We start from the raw sequence: 15,248 nt of genomic DNA, 5'->3' as shown, positions 1-15,248 counted from the left end.
CCCCAGTTCTGTATGAATAAATAAATAAATCTTTAAAAAAAAAAAAATAAGATAAATAGCTAAGAACTCCCAGGAAAAAATAATATTTTTGGAATTCCAATGTGAATACAACCTGCTGTACTAGCCTTTGAAACAATGGTTCATCTGGAAGAAAAAAAAAAAATCCAGTTGTTAAAAGACAAATTTATTAGAGAATGACTAAGGGTTATCAGGGTTCCCAAATTGTTAAGGGATGTACCCTCTAAAAGGAATTTGACATCTGTGCACAGAAGCAAAAAGCAGCATAATCTCCATGTGATAGATTTTTAATAGAATTGGTGTGCACTGAGAGAGAGAAAAGGGATTTCAAATAAAACTTTCCTGATGAAACTCCATCCCCATTGTGGGCATATGATCTGCCAAACAGTTGACCTAAACTGGGGACTCTGAGACTTGAAAGCTTGCCGAAGGCCCCTTCTGGCAGGGAAGCACAAGAAAGGGTTCAGGCAGGTCCCAGAGAGCTGGGATGGAACTAGGCACTCAAAATTTAAAACATACCACATCAAGATAATGGCTGCCACATTTTCTGTTAAGGAACAGGAACAACCAACTCACAGGACTTTTACCAACCCACCCCTTCCAACTATCTAAACAATTTTCTCCTCTATATTTCTTTTCCACGACATTCTTCACATTTGTGCCCCTCTATTGATATAACCACCTCTCTCCTTTCCATTTGACCCTTATTCAGGAAGTCTGTTTCATAGCACACTGGGACTTGTAATCCAAGACAACTGCATGTAAGAGGAGGCAGGGAAAAATAGCATATGTCACTGGGCTGTAATGATCCCTCACCTTTTATGTAGATGTATTTTGTAACAAACTGAGGCATATTAATTTTTAATTATTCAAGTAAAATTCTATTCAAAACAGAGATGTTTAGGAGTGCCCCATCCACTGGAGGTAGGGGAAAGCCATTTACAGAGAAATGGCATAGATAAAGCTCAAGCTTTTGCCTTATTGGGAAAAGTCAAGTTGGTTGTATAAGTGAGTATAAGTGAGTTGATATGCTTTTGGTTTCCATATCTTAATAGTGAGGTATTTCAGGCTCAGGTATCAGCAACTAAGGCATTAGAGCCATTTCAGTGTAATGGCCTCTTGGTTTAATTAATTTAACAGTGTGTTGGTCATATTTTTTAGTGGGCATATTTTTTGAGAAAAAAGAATTACAGATAATTACAGCTACTTATCTTGGTGCTGGATCAGTCTTCAGAATTGATAGTTAAGTATTTTTGTTAAAGTGCAGCACTAAGAATTGAAGGCCAGGCCCTCCCTGGTGGCACATCGGGTTAAAGCACAGCACTGCGAAGCTAAAGCCACTTCTGCATGAGTTCGATCCCCGCCTGCCCCGGAGGTGACTACATGGCGCGGCAGACCTCTCCTGACCCACCCGCTGCTCCCTCAGCAGCGTACTTCGTTGATCTGCCTGTTCTGCTCCCCACTCTGTCCCTGGTGAATCCTCTCACCCTCCGCATCTCTGGCCTGTACCCCAGTTCTGTATGAATAAATAAATAAATCTTAAAAAAAAAAAATTGAAGGCCACTTCCACATGAGTTCGATCCCTGCCTGCCCCGGAGGTGACCACATGGCACTGCAGACCTCTCCTGACCCGCTCGCTGCTCCTTTTAGCAGTGTACTCCCTCGATCTGCCTGTTCTGCTTCCCACTCTGTCTCTGGTGAATCCTCTAACTGACCCTGCACCTCTGGTCTGTACCCCAGTCTGTCTGCACAAATAAATAAATAAATCTTTTAAAAAATAAATAACAATCACCAAGTCTTTGACATAAATAGTAATTTTTTAAGCAAATGTAATATCCTTGCTATAATATAAGTGAGTTAATAGGAAGCCCAACTTTTCTCTTCTATAGACTTGACAAGTTTTTCTTGGACTACTTGGATGGGCCCTGGGACATTTCATTTTTAGCAAGATCCTTGGGCAATTCTGGTGCATCTAAAAATTTGAAAACCATTGGCATACTTCTTAGTGGCTGTCTAGTTCTATAGTATACAGACATGATACCATTTATTTACTATCTGCAAAACAACTGTTAATATTTATCACATATTTTCTATGTGCTACTCATTATACTACACATTTATTTCCTTAGTATAAATTCTTTTTTTAAAAAAATTATTTATTATTCATATAAGAAATGGGATACAGAGGGTGAGAGGATTCATCAGAGAAAAAGTAGGGAGAAGAACAGGCAGATCCACTGAAATACACTACTGAGGGATGCAATGGGCAGATCAGGAGAGGTCACCCCCCCTCCACCCCGGCTGGGGATCAAATTCATGCTGCAGCGGCTGTGGATAGCTTCTTAATGCTGTGCTTTAAACTGTTGCACCACCAGGGAGGTTCTCCTTAGGATAAATTCTTTAAAGGTGTAACTACTGAGGTAAATATTGTGTGTTTTCAAGATTTTTGATAGCCATTGCCAAGATACCACTCTAGAACATCTGCTCTATGGCCAAGTTTAAAGTGAGCAAACCCTGACAGCTAGCTATGTAACATGAAGACTATCATTCAGCTATTAGTTCAGTAAGCACCCCAAACAGTAGCTCATTCAAGAAACTCAGAAAAGATACAGCACAGTGTCCAGACTGGTGCATCATATCTTTAGCTATTATTGCTAAAAGTAGCACTCCTGAGTGTTTGCTTCCAGGAATGTCCATCCAGTATCCAACTACAGACAGTGGATGCTGTTTTTGGGAACTGGCACAGTTCACATGCTGTCCTTTCTAGGGTCCACCACGGCATGGTCACCTCTGGCAGTCAGGGAAACTACAGGACAGTGTAGAGTTGCTGGTTCCAAGATCGTGTTTTCTTTTATAGAATTCAATATGAAAATGTTCTGCTAACAAACAAAAATACATACTTTTCTACATGCCAGGATTATAAAGAAATTAAAACAGGTCTTTTAAAAAATGAATCAAGTAAGCATGTTATATTCACCCAGTGAGCAAAAATGAAATGTCTTTCCTTTCCATTCCTTTTTCTTTATATTTGGCATTTATTCGTGCAAAATCAGCATGAGATGTTTCAGGCTATTTTATTAACTACTTTTTTTTTTTTTTAAAGCACAGCAGCAATCTGTTATAATGCTAACCCTAGGAGACAAGACCATCCTGTTTTCAAAGAAATTTTTTTGAGAGTTTGCAGGGTGTAGAGATTTGGGGATAACAGCATGCTTCAAGAGAGCATGGAAGCTCCATACTTTTCCCCCAAACTTCCATCTATTCTTTTTTCCATCCAAATAATCTCTCTTCGTTAGACAGGGAAACTGTCTTTTTCTGTAATTGGTCCAGCAATATAGAGAACCTGAAGTTACCAGGGAAATCCCATGAGAAGCCAGAAGATGAAGACACCACCGAGAAGGCAAAGTTGAAGAATGCAAAGATTCCCAGTTTGATATTATTACCTGAGCCTCTGGAAGTGGCCTTGTCTGCAGTCAGATTTGCCTGAACTTCCCAGTTGTTTGCAGCAGGTCAGGAATTGACCTCAAGGCTGGGTTTCAGGTCAGGCATCCTGAAAGAAAGAGACAATGAGAAGTTGTTACATGTTTCATGACAACAGTTTTGAAAATTTGACTTTCCCCTGTGCCCTATTCACAGGGACCACCAAAGGAACCTTTCCAAGTTCAGATGGAAAATAAAAAGCTTCTGTTTCTTATGGGGACACATAAGGTTTTGGAAATTCATAGGGTACTGAAAATGTTGTGCTGGGTGTTCTTGGAATCACAGTCTACAACACCAACTGTATGAGATACCAGCCAAGTTGCTTAAACTCTCTGGAGGGAAAAATAAAGGTGTTTATAGTACAAAAAGAGAATCTTGTGAAATAATGCACATAAAGAACACAACAAGTGCCTGTTACAGGGCAAGCAGCCAGTGAAAATTAGAAGTTATTGTTACTGATGACTATTATCATTGAACACAGCGGCATCTCCGTATTCCTGAAACAGGGTGTGATGGATTGAACTGTATCTCTCTAAAGGATACGTTCAAGTACTCACCCCTGGTAACTGTGAATGTGACCTGATTTGGAAATTGGGACTTAGATGTAATTAAGATGTAAGATGAGGTCATACATACATCTAGGGTGACATCAAAATCTGATCACTGATACCTTTATTTAAAAAAAAAGAAAAAAAAATACAAAGACAAAGAAACACACAGGAAGACTCATTTGACCATGGAGGCAGAAGTTAGAGTGATGTATCTTTGAACCAAAGAACATCAAGAATTGGCGGCAACCCCAGATACCACCAGAGTCCTCTGAGAGATCATGGCCCTGAGACACCTTTGTTTCAGACTTGGAGAACAGCTGGAGAAAACTAATGCATGGGATTAGGATTTCCCTCTGAGACTGTTCCACAAGATACTCACAGGATTTTCTGGTTTTTAAAACCCTTTCCCTCTCTGGGAGGCTCTAATATCCCTCCCCACCCCCACAAAAAACTTAGCATCCATTGTCCTACACATCATAATTATGAAGCTGATCTTCTAGCTTTTGAACTCTTAAGGTTGTTGCCAATCCCTCTATTCACAGTTTTTCCAACTATCTTTGTATTTTGGTCAAAAACATTATTTTCAAATTATTGTGATAAAAATAGGTAGAGATGATTTTTTAAGCAAACAAAAACCAAAAACAGTATAAATGAACAATCATCTTATGGTCATCAATCCCATGATGATATACACACTTTTGAAACTTGGTATAGATCTTTCTATACATTTCTATTAATATGTTTAGTAATTAAGAAGAAAAGTAGGCTCTCCTTGGTGGCACAGTAGGTCAAGGCACAGAACTGCAAACTAGCCACAGCCACTTCAATGTGAGTTCATTCCCAGGTCCTGGAGCTGACCCACATGTCATAGCAGACCTCTCCTGAATCACACGCTGCTCCCCTCAACAGTGTATTTCACTCGATCTGCCTATTCTGCTCCCCACTCTGTCTTTGGTGAATCCTCTCACCACCCCTATACCTCTGGCCTGTACACCAAGTCTGTATGCATAAATAAATAAATCTTTAAAAAAACAAAAGTAATTTGGTTGATGTACTGAATATAGTTAGAATAGAAAGGATCTGTGTACAATTAGAAAAATACAGGGTGCTTCAGTTTCACAAGAAGCAGAATTAAAACACTTTTAATCATAAAGTATAGAACTTTGATATTTGCATGGATTTTATATTTCATTGATTTCTCCAGTCCTTTTAAAAAACTGAAAGTATAAGTTATGGATAATTCCAATAGAGATGATATGGTTCCTAGTTTTATTTTATAAATCATGAAACTAAGCGAACAGAAGTTAAGTGAAATTCTGAAGGTCCCTTAACTAGAAAATGGAAAATATAAGGTCTGACTATAAACCTCTTTGATTTCCAGAAATTTCCCCCCAAAATCTGCAATCTTTATTTATACAGTTCCTCCTTTGAGGCAAAGTAGTAAACAGGGCATCATAAATACTAAATAAAGGTGTTTATCCCTCTTCACTTACAGAGTACTTTCTACATGGTGAAAACATTCCCTGTCCTTTCAAAGCCTCATGACCTGATGTCTAACAGAGCAATCATGCTTATTGTGGTTTAGAAAAGCTAAATTCAAAATCACTTGGCATGTGGGAAAGAAATAAAAAGGGGAGAGAGAATAGGATATTTTTTGCAGTTTTCAATAAGGAAGATAAGGGAAAATGATGAAAAAGAAGCTATTTAAAAGGGAGATCAGAAATGTTTGATCTAAGAAGTGGTATAGTGAGGACAAGGACTTCTGTGACTATGTTATAAACAATCTGAATGCCTGAAACGAGGTCTGACACATAAAAAATGCTTGGTAAATGTCTACTGAGGAAAAGAACATGAGTTTGATACCTGAGATACCCGGGATCTTGTCTTTCTCACTAGACACATCAACACACTTCTCTGAGCCTCATTTTCATCATCTATTGCATGAGAGGCCTGGATTAAGTTATTTATGTGATAGACAAGGATCATCTCTCAGCCATGCTCCCACTTAGTAAATGGCCTTCCCTTCAATTCATCAATGTGATTATATGATTATATCATCAATGTGATTATAATGGGACATACTACTAACCACCAAATTTGTAAAATCTAACACTGACCATGGATAATGGTGATCAGTTCAGGCACAGGCACACCCAAAGTGAGCCACTATGAACTTTTTCCAAGGAATTTCAATTTACAAAAAAACAAAAAACAAAACCAGCCTCCTTTGGAGGCTGAAACTGAGAATATACAAACCTGCAACTAGTTGGTGATCAAATTCCCCAATTTGATCTGGACAGTTGAAATATGAAGAAGGAGCATACACAGAAGTAGAGCAGAAAGGCCAAAATAATTATTAAATCTATGATAGTGGTTGAACCTGAGACACAATGCATTCCTGCCCTTCAGGCCATTCGACACCTTAGAGTCATCACATTAAATTCCCCACTAAAAAATCAAATTAGGGGCCCTCCCTGGTGGCACAGTGGGGTTAAAGCACAGCACTAAGAAGTTAAAGCTGCTTCAGCATGAGTTCATCCCCAGCCTCAGAGGTGACCCACATGGTGAGGCAGACCTCTCCTGTCTCGCCCTCTGCTCCCCTCAGTAGTGTACTTGGTCAATCTGCCTGTTCTGCTCCCCACTCTGTCTCTGGTGAATCCTCTTGCCGCCCCTGCACCTCTGGCCTGTATATCCCAGTTCTATATGCACAAATAAAATAAATCTTAAAAAAAAAATCAAAGTAGGGCCTCCCTGGTGTTGCAGTGGGTTAAAGCACAGCACCAAGAAGCTAAAGCCACTTCCACATGAGTTCAATCCCCACTCTGGAGATGATCCACATGGCGCAGCAGACCTCTTCTGCCCCTGCACCTCTGGCCTGCACCCCAGTTCTGTATGCATAAATAAATAAATCTTTAAAAAAATCAAATTGGGCACTTAGTCATTAAATTATCTATTAACAGAAATGAAAATAGTTATATCCAATATATTCTAGTCTTCATTTAATTTCTAAAAGATAAAGATTTTAGGGATTATAAAGGCTTCAGGGAGGCCAAATGGAAACATACTTTGATGGGAAGCAATTTAACTGGAGCAGACTTGAAGACAGAAGATATATTCTGCTGATGGGAGATTTCCTGAAGTGGGGATCAAAGGGATATTTTCTGTCAGGACATCAGGGAGTTAAAATGAAATATCATTTTACCTAAATGAGGTGGTAAATCATGGAGAAACAAGACAGAATGGGTATTATTTCTATAATCCCAGGAAAGCTAAAAGGGAGAATCCTCTTTCATCATTTGAAATTTGGTATTTTGTTCACATCACCTTAGTCATAGGCCTGACACAGAGTTCCATCTGCTCAACGGGTCAAAGCAAGGGCACTGCTAAAAAATGAAATGAGAAAATTATAGAAATTTTAGTAAATTATTAAACAAAATAACTAAATAGTAGGTTTAGAATTTCCCTTCCTTACTTGTATTATAACAGCTGTACATTTTCACTGAGTAACCCCAGTATCTATTTTACTGAATGATCACTGTGGAAGATGTAGTGAAGGGGAATTATATTTGCTTAGGGCTCTGAGATAAAGGTTTTTGTAATGAAGTACTGGAAGTTATCAATCTTGTGCTGTGGATCTGCCTTGTCACACTATATTTTGATCTTGATGATGAGAAACAGGCAGAAATCCATTTCCAACATGTTCTTTATGTGCAAATTTCATGGGTGAGAGATGTACTCATCTATTCATATTGTGTCATTTGGTGCTAAGTGTGGGTCTGAGCTGGGATTGGCTATTACTGATTTGACAGAAAGACATCCCTAAAATAATTTTTGCAGTGGCAACAGATTGACCAGATCTCCTAGTTTAATACAAACAACAAAGAAAACAACAAAGAAAAACTGACCCTGCTACTCTGATGGTCTCCAAAAGGTCAGGAGAATCCCAGGAATACACAAGATGATAGCTCACTGACGTACAGAAATGAAGCATCAGTGCTTTTATTTTTACTTGTTTGTTTAATCTCAGCACTTAACATTTATTTTGGAGTTTGTTATAATGAACATAATCTATGAATATATTTGTACACGTATGTCATTTATTATTGTTTTTATTTGGGGCTTATAATTTTTTTTCATTGTCAACAAGAATGTATTGTATTCTTTGAATGAGGCAGGAATAGAAATAATGAGATAAGTAGAATGAAACAGTGCAGATAATGCTAGCTTTGGTTAAAGTTAGTGAGCATGCATTCAAATCCTGATATGCTTACTAGCTTAAATAAGTATGGACAATATCTTTTCTTAGTCTTTACTTGGTATATCAGATTTACATGAGGTAATATAGTATGCATAGAAAATTTTAAATAGTATGCAAATCTCAAATATATTATTAAACACTGTGATTTTCTTACACACAAAATATATCACAAGCTATTTGCCTAGACTCATTAAAAAAGTCAATATTCAGGGCCTTCCCTGGTGGCGCAGCGGGTTAAAGCACTGCACTGAGAAACTAAAGCCACTTCCGCTTGAGTTCAATCCCCGCCTGCCCCGGAGGTGACCCACATGGCGTGGCAGACCTCTCCTGACCCGCCCGCTGCTCCCCTCAGCAGTGTACTTCGTCGATCTGCCTGTTCTGCTCCCCACTCTGTCTCTGGTGAATCCTCTCACCCTCCGCATCTCTGGCCTGTATGTACCCCAGTTCTGTATGCATAAATAAATAAATCTTTAAAAAAAAAAAAAGTCAATATTCAAATATATAAGATATTTTCTTAAGAAAATGATGTTTTGGGCCCTCCCTGGTAGTGCAGGGGGTTAAAGCACAGCACTAAGAAGCTTAAGCCACTTCTGCATGAGTTCGATCCCCATCTGCCCCGGAGGTGACCACATGGCAGGCCTCACTTGACCCAACTGCTGCTCCCCTCAGCAGTGTGCTTTGTCAGTCAGCCTGTTCTGCTCCCCACTCTGTCTGTGGTGAATCATATCACCCTCCCTCCGCATCTCTGGCCTGTACCCCAGTCTGTATGAATAAATAAATCTTTAAAAAAAAAAAAAAAAGAAAGAAAGAAAAGAAAATGATGTTTTATCTAAATACCTTCATCTAGTTATTGGGTCATAAATATTCCTTAGGCAACTTCAGCAGGACAAAGTTATTCATTGCTTTTTTCCTATTATCATACCAACACCAGCTCAGTTTAATTTCAATCCATGATTTTATTTTTAAAAACCCAAATAATATCATTCACAAAATTCTTCTTCAAAATATTCCCTGACCAGAGGTTGAAAATCCTGGCAAGATATTACACCCAAATATTTTGGCTTGGATCATCACACTACTTCTGTTTGACACTTTTTTTTTTCATGAATGACTTGGCCTTAGGACAGGCAGGAAGGAATTGGAAGGAAAAAGCAGAATTTGGCTAGAAAGAAAAGTTACAATTGTCCTTGTATTTTCTTAGGGAGCAAATTCCCATGCCACGAAGAGGAGTTCTAATCTGATCTGGATCACACTGCCTTTCAGAACAGGGGCTCTCAGCATTGTTACTGATGATATATTTTTTAAAAGATTTATTTATTTATGCATACAGAACTGGGGTACTGGTTAGAGTTGCAGAGGCAGTGAGACTATTCACCAGCAAGAGTGGGGAGAAGAACATGCAGATTGAGTGAAGTACACCACTGAGGGGTGCAGCCGGCAGGTCAGGAGAGGTCTGGCACCATGTGGGTCACCTCCGGGGTGGGAATTGAACTCGTGGCTTTAGCTTGGTAGTACTGTGCTTTAACCTGCCGCACCACCAGGAAGGGCCCGATACTGCTGACATTTTGAGTCAGACAGTTCTTTGCTATGAGGAACTGTCTTTAGTAGCATATCTGACCTCTACTCACTAGATACCAGTGGTTTTCCCCTCCTGTTGCCCCAGTTGTGACAACTGGTGGGAGCAGAAGCAACAATGACTCATGTTGACAACTACTGTCCCATAATTTCCTATTTTTTTGTTTACTGTTCTTCAAACTGAGTGCAATGAACTACTGTAAATTTGAAAATCATATTCAAATTTTACAATATTTTTTCTACAGTTGCCTTAAGGGCAATAAAAACCTCTGGCTACAGTGTTGCATAATGCCTAAAGGTGCAAATCAGATCATGAGTGTGAATTCAATCCCATCTTTCTTAGTAAGAGTTAACAACTACCACAGTTGTTAAGAATCTTAGAAGTATAACTAGAGGAGATACTAAGACAAAGTTCTTAAGTTGGAAAACATGTGTATGGATGTGAATGTAATGGGGTGACTAGACCAAGGGGTATCCCTAGGACACTGAACCCAAAGTGCAGTACAAATCATTGGTCATGAAATGCACAAGCTATTGGATTTGTGGCATGAAAAGGTTGGTGGATAATTTCCCCCATTTCTTTCTTTCCTCACTCCTTCCTCTTTTCCCTTCACATTCTTTTTCTTATTGCTTTCCTTGTCGCTCACATCTTTTTCTTCTCTGCTTGTTCATATCATTATTATTGTCCCCTTTTCCCTCTGTTATCATTTCAGTCAAACATTCATTCATATCGGACATACAGCATCATGGCTGTGAGATGCTCTGGGATCCCATATCTGAATTTGAGTCAGAGCCTGCCACTTTTTTGCGGTGAGATTTATTCATGCAACTTTTTTACCCTAACATATCTTTTTTTCCTGTGGAGCTAAAACCACTAGTATGTGTCTCTTGGTTAGATTAATATTAGCATATGACAAGTACATGAACAGAGCCTGGCCGGCTGTATGCACTCAATAAATGTTGGCTATTATAATTTCCTGTCCTCTACCAAGAAGAATATGCACCACACTGCTGTAGAAAAGAGCCCAGCAATATTTGCCCATTTGTATTGCTGGTCTTGGAGAAGAGAAAGCTAGGTATCTGTCTCATAACACTTTTAGAAATAATGCTGGTTGTATTTAACATGTTCATGCTGAGGAAGCTGATCTGGGGGAGTAATAGGGATAAATGTATAATGTATCACAACATAAGTAGTTCAACATAAGTAGTTGAATTTCTTTCTCATGTATATGTAGTGCTGCTAGTCTGATACAATGTATATTGTATGAAAGGAGAAAAGCTATATTTAAAATTAAATAAATGAAAAAATAGGAGATCACTTACAGGAAAGATGATCTTGAAGTCTTTTTAAATGGTTTTCTTATGTTTCACCTATTTTTCTTAGAAAAGATAGTAACTCACTGGTAATCATGATCTATAAATGAGCATTTTCATCACAGTTACTTCATAACAATACTTAGCTAAGGGAACAGTTAAGGAAATTAAGGCAAAATATAAATTAATAAGAAATAGATGGATCAGAGCATTCACTAAAGAAGTAGCATGAATGAAAATTAAACCTAGTGATTTAGGAAAAATCAAAACAAAACAATAGGATACCATATGGGGAGCATTACACTGGCAAAAATTCAAGATTGTGAATATCCACTTTGGGAGAGGATAGAGAGAAAAGGGTGTGCTTATATGCTATAGGTAAGAAAATATTTGATTAAACAATGGAATTGTTTTTGGAAGAAAAATTTTTCATTCTTTAAAATATTCATTCTCTCTGACTTTGCAGTTTTACTTATATAAATCTTTCTGAGAAAAATATTCACCTCCAAGCACAAAGATAAGTGTATAGGAATGTTCCCTGAAGCATGTTTTCTAAAAAAAAAAAAAACCAAAACCTGGAAGTAATGACTGATGTTCATTCACAGGAAAAAATGAATGAATTATAGCATACCAACATTATAAAATGCCATTTACAATAATGGACACTAATATTGAATATGTGCATGGCATATTAACAAAGAAGTAGGGTAATATATAGAACTTGTGCTTATTATATTTGAATAAAGTATATAGAAGGGATCTGAAATTATATATTCTAAATAGTAGATAGTAGCCACTTTTGAGGCAAAAGGATTTGGAGTCTTCACTTTTACTCTGTACTACCTTTCTATAGAGATCAAAGTTTTAATTTTTATTTATTTTTTAAAGCTTTATTTATTTGTGTATACAAGAATTGGGGCATAAGCCAGAGGTGCAACAGGTGAGAGGAGATTCACCAGAGACAGTAGGGGGATCAGAACAGGTAGATCGACAAAGTACACTGCTGAGGGGAACAGTGGGTGGGACAGGAGAGGTCTGCTGCGTCATGTGGGTCACCTCCCTGGACTGAGAGCAAACTCCTACTGCAGTGGCTCTGGATAGCTTCATAATACAGTGCTTTAACACCTTGTGCCATCAGGGAGGTCCCAGAGATCAAAGTTTTTTAAAGGAGAACTGATTCTAATTTAAAAGTGAACAAAGAGGGTAGTTTAGTAGTTTTGTCTTTGTACTTGTTAGTCTTTACACTGTAGTGATATACGAAGAGTCCATTCACACCTGCAGCTCGAACATATCTGATTTATCTGATTAAATTTTGGGAATTTTTTGCTTGATATTAATTTTGAATTTCTTTAAATTATTTTTTAAAATTTCACATGTGCTTCCTTCAAATTTGGAGGAGGCCAATACTAATGCCTGTCTGTTAACAGTGCTGGAGGTCCAACACTAGATATTTTTGAAAGATAAAAGAAACCTAACAAAGATCCTTCTATCCTTACTTTGATTTCAAAACATACCAAGGGTCTAAGTACACTTTCTAGAATAAAACACAGCAAGAAAATATGTTCAGTATACAGCTATATACCAGAGACATTTTATGGGGGTGAAGTGGGCAATGGGCTCAAAAACAGTGGGAAGGAAATGCACTGGACTATGGTGATGGCACATGGGTGATTTGGGGATGGGAAGCGCAGAGGCATTACCACTGAGATGAAAAAATGCACAAAATGATGTAAAAATAAACGATGATATTAAAAAAAGGGAAAAATATGTTCAGCATAAAGTTTCTACATGCACTCAACAAATGATATGGAAGACCCTGTGAAAACTAAATGGTACAGATGAGATGAGAAGCAGGACAGTTCTTTAGCTAGAAGTCAAAGTGCATTATGTAAAAGATTATATTTTAATCATATTTATGTACTACTTTGGAGACCATTGACTATATCATGAGGGCCTGTACAATAAAAAACTGCCAGAAAACAAGTAAGTGATCTACAGGAACATCTACTGGGTCATTCTGTCAGGGAAAATGAACATAAATATTGGTGAAATGAGTGAAATGATTTAAATAGGTAACAGGTGAGAGTTTCTTTGGCATGGGACTTCATCTTCAGCATTCTACACTAGTTATATAAAAGTAAACAGAAAGGAATCACTTAGCTCCAGTTGTCCCCTTGGATCCTGAAATCATAGAAATAAATAAAACCACCAACATTTTTTCTAGTCACACTCTCCTTGAACACATAGGTAAAGCCATTTTCAATGTTTGTGTTTCTGTTCAAAATCATGTTTTATGGTAATTAACCTATTATTTCCTCTCTTTTAAGTGAAACAAAATCAGTTTCTCCCACGGTACTGGTACTTTTTTCACAACATTTACAGCACTTAGCACATAATGGTAACTTTACAAATTCACTAGATTATACATTACTTGAACTCAAACTCAGTACTCTCTAGTACTGAACCTGACATATAAAATTAGTTAATTAACTGTTCTGATAGAGCTCTCTCTATTGTGTCCAAAGAGAGATCTTTCTTGAGCAGAACCTAAACTCTAAACCTGAATGAATTGTAATGATAGTGTTTTAAAGTTTCTCTCTACCCTTTATTAAGTACCTTTGGTTTTTATAAAGATCAAAATCAGAAGTGAAGGTGATGAAAAAGAATAAAAATAAAGTGATAACTTGGCATTGGATGAGTTACATTTTTGAGTGACTTCTAAGGAAATTTCCTATTGTAGATAGACAAAGTAAAAAAAGAAACTGGGGAAATATATAAATAGAACTTACAAATTTGAATGAAAACTTTATAAAATAATATCATTTTATTCATTTATAAATTTGCATAGAAAGGAAGTACAGAGATAACTCAAAATATAAATGAAAAACGTACTTTTGGAGTAATTATATTATTATATAAAATAGCATTTGATAGGATATTTTATTGTACAAGTTATTATACAAAATCAAATGGAATATGAATATCTGAATTTTATAAAAACTTGGAAATGATGGATAGCTAGAGATATTAAACAACTACATAGTTAACACTAGTACTGTAGACATATGGCGAATAACTACATTTCTTAGACATAGACTGGGATTGTAAAAAGCAACTGCATTTCTCAAATCAATCCAAAAAATGTTATGAACAATATCAAGAGGTGTACTTAAAATATGCAAGGAATGGCCCTCCCTGGTGGCGCAGCGGGTTAAAGCGCATCACTGAGAAACTAAAGCCACTTCCACATGAGTTCGATTTCCGCCTGCCCCGGAGGTGACCACATGGTGTGGCAGACCTCTCCTGGCCAGCCCGCTGCTCCCCTCAGCAGTGTACTTCGTAGATCTTCCTATTCTGCTCCCCACTGTCTCTGGTGAAGCCTCTCCCTGCCGCTGAGCCTCTGGCCTGTACCCCAGTTTTGTATACACAAATAAATAAATCTTAAAAAAAAAAATTGCAAGGAATAATAAGCAGGTCAAGACTGTTCAAAGTAGTTGGCACTGTTTGTCATGGGGCTTAGAAGAAGGACTGACTATGGTGATCCAACAAAGGAAGGAAACATAAAATAAACAAAGATTGGCTAACACACTAATACAATGAGGGTGTGAAGTGCTTTAGGGATCTTGATAAAGTTTTAGAGTGAGGTGGCATTCTCCAGGATGAAGGAAAGTCAGTGTTTTCTTAGGATTTAAAAATCTCTATAGAGAACGAAAAACTCATTCTGGCATGGTGAGGACTTGCCAGAAGTCACTGGAATTAAATTTTTTGACCTCTAATAATTATCTAATCTCTCATGATAGTATATATGTTAGAGATACAAAGATGATAGGATTCCAAAATGGACATATTCATGGGGTAAGGATTGGGGTTAGTAGAGGAAAACTGCAGTTACTTTTCACTCACTATGGCATTTATTCATGTTATAGCAAGCATTGTCTATGTTTCCTTTTGCTTTGCCATGCCTTCCTAGTAAGTTTCTAGAAAACATGCCTTCTGAAAGTATACCTGAGGAGTCTCCCGTGTTCCATATATTTGTATTATTTTCCTTTCTA

The 15,248-nt window shown here is 37.6% G+C and overlaps 1 long non-coding RNA gene across 1 annotated transcript in view; it reads right to left on the bottom strand.

The window, feature by feature from the left end:
• Positions 1-15,248, bottom strand: part of LOC105853997 — a 49,265-nt gene that overhangs the window by 25,381 nt on the left and 8,636 nt on the right. Inside the window, exon 2 of the long non-coding RNA XR_001145727.1 lies at positions 3,462-3,568. This is a non-coding gene — a long non-coding RNA (uncharacterized LOC105853997). The remainder of the gene's footprint in view (positions 1-3,461; positions 3,569-15,248) is intronic.

This window comes from Condylura cristata, unplaced genomic scaffold (assembly GCF_000260355.1).
Source record: "Condylura cristata isolate star-nosed mole 26May11 unplaced genomic scaffold, ConCri1.0 scaffold00023, whole genome shotgun sequence".
NCBI lineage: Eukaryota > Metazoa > Chordata > Mammalia > Eulipotyphla > Talpidae > Condylura > Condylura cristata.
The sequence above is the reverse complement of the archived record's forward strand: the minus strand, read 5'-3'. Positions and strand labels throughout refer to the sequence as shown.